This window comes from Mus caroli, chromosome 12, assembly GCF_900094665.2.
Source record: "Mus caroli chromosome 12, CAROLI_EIJ_v1.1, whole genome shotgun sequence".
Lineage (NCBI taxonomy): Eukaryota > Metazoa > Chordata > Mammalia > Rodentia > Muridae > Mus > Mus caroli.
Window position 1 is genome coordinate 6,543,105 of NC_034581.1, and position 2,800 is coordinate 6,545,904.

The window sequence follows — 2,800 nt, forward strand, 5'->3', positions numbered from 1 at the left end:
AAAAAAAAAAAAAAAAGAAAAGCATAAAGCCCTTGGAGTGCTTCTTCAGGCAGTAAATTCCCACAGGAAACTGCTCAGGTTCTTATAAATACTACTTTCTCTTCCATTTCTCCTCTGTCTCTTCTCTCAGACAGCTCTTTCTTCATGAGCTCTCCTTTCAGAATTTCTCATGCACAAATATGAGAAACAAACTCGCCTTGTACATTTCTACATAGATCACCCAAAATGTAGTAATCTTATTTAAGGATTTAATAAGTGTATGTCTAATTCTTACTGATCCTCTTCAGCATTACAATCAATACCATCACTGACTTGGCCTTTAAAACAAGTTAATTCCTTATTGAGGAAAATTCAGTCGCCTTCACACTAGTAAATATGTTTTTGACAGGTTGCTTCTGATGATGAAGTTGATATTAAATGTATGTGAAAATTATATCAATTATACTTCAGAGAATCCATTCAGCACATTAAAATATTTCTTTTTTATTTACACACTTATAATAAAAGATATGTTTTTAAAAATTGATGGTAGACTGAGCCACCACAATATGAAATGTTTCTGGAGCCAAGCTCCTTTCTGCTTAAGAATATTCTATCTCTCAAGTACATACCACCAGTCTTTTCAGTATGGAGTGTCCTTTGGGGAAATTCAGCCTTAGCACCTTCTTTTCTTTACCCTTTCCCAATGGTTAACACAGGGCTTGCACCAGACTTAGGAGTACATACAAAAATCTGCAATGATTGAGTCCATCAGAATACTGGTAATTCTAGGGGCCTACCCCAGTCATGTATTTCAGGAACCTCGTTTTCATCCACATATACTTACAAACCTGTGAAGCATCCATGCCCCAGTCTACTCAAATGCTTATATTCACCTGCCATACATCCAAACTAGTAGCACGACTAGTAGTGCTGGAAGAGAGATCAGTACAAACATAGACAAACTGATGCAAGTCAGCACTCACATGCACAAGCTGCAGGCGCCTACAGCTTCAGATGTGTTTAAAGTTAGACTGAGCTGGAAAAGCACCTGAATTCTTGCCCATAGCAGCCACAACACTGTAAAAATATGTCACACTGAAAAATAATCTTATCCTGTGGGGACTACAGACTGAATATATTTCTTTGAAGGACCCCAAATCCTGTTTCTTATCTCACTTTGCCCAGGGCTTGTTGCTGAACAATATGTAACTTGTGTGGAATGAATGAGAGGAATACACTGATCTCTATGTACCATAAGTACTTAGTCTCAAATGCCCAAGACAATATTGCTATTGTCTCCAAAGCTGAAACCTGTTGCTTTATTTTTAAGGAAGTTTTTTTCCTAGATAGAGATCTTCATAACACCAGCTGGAAATGCAAGCATTGCAGGGTAGGGTCACATTCATTGTTACACTATAAGAGCACCATTAAAAACCTGAGGACAGTTAGATTGCCTTCATTTCTAGAAACTTCTGGCTTTAGGAAGCAGCCCAAACACTGGCAGAGCACACAGTACTATAAAGGGAAATGGTGAGGCAGGGAGTTTAAACTTTAACTTTGGCAGACATCATGGGACCATCACAAAATGAACCAGAAACACCCACCGAAAACATTTTTCACGGTCACTGTGCGGATGACAGGTGATAAGAAGTGTTAGCAAAGATGGAATGTTCCAGACTGAGAGATAGCATCTTCTACCTGTGTGTATGGGTGAGGGTGGGGGTGGAGGGTGCTTTACTGGGGATTTGCTGGTAAATTATGAGCTACAGAATGGGGCTGGGAGGGAGAAAGGGAGGGGGAGGGAGGTAGGGGGAGAGAGAGAGAGAGAGAGAGAGAGAGAGAGAGAGAGAGAGAGAAGAATTCGGCTCCCTTCCTTTCCCTGGTTAAAGAATGTTTATCCTAAAGGATCTCACCCACTGAAATTTATTTACCACTTCTATTTTAGGAAAAGAAAACCCAAAAACACAACATGTAGTTCAAGGACCAGAGCAAAAACTTATACTTCTGGTCTCAGTCTATCACGTTGGAATTTCTTTTTAGATAAAATTCCCCAATCATGCTATGCTATTTTCCTCTCCCCACTTCCTTTCTCCCATGATGCTTGGACATTAGGCACCTTTCCAATGAGAATCACTGCTAACTCAGTTTCATTTTGTGCTTCCAGTTTTCAGTTTGTCCTCATATTTATTATAATGATTTGAGTAGCATTTAAATGAACTTTTAAATGTATCTGGTTAAGAAAAAAGTTAAAGATGAGCTATATTGTGATCTTGACAATGTGTCTTTCTGGCGGGAGACATATTGGCTTCCAGAATACAGTTAACAACACTTTTGAGAAAGAGATCTCTTGACTTCATTGTTCCAAGTGCAGATGGCTAGGTTTCTAGAGTCTGTGCAGGTCAGCACTAAGTAGAATTGCTGGAAGGGTTGTACATGCCTGGGCAGTATGTTGTACAGACCTTTATTGTTACGTCACTTCTAAATGGATAATCATGTTGTGAGCTGCAGGCCTGGATTATCAGACTCTGGTTTATGAACATACACAGACACACAGACACACACACATATCATATACATATATAGTCATGGTCAGAGCTAGACACATTTTTGAGAACTTTTCAAATCCAACTGATATTGTAGGTAGATAAATCTCAGACTATAGGTGGTATCACAGCCAGAATGATCTCCTTACCTACTCTACAGAGATGCACATGTTCTAATCCTGAGACTCCATGAATACACAAGAGCGACATTGAAGGTATAATAAATTCAGTTAAACATAGCTTCATGAGACTCACTTTATTCTGGTGCATTCTAG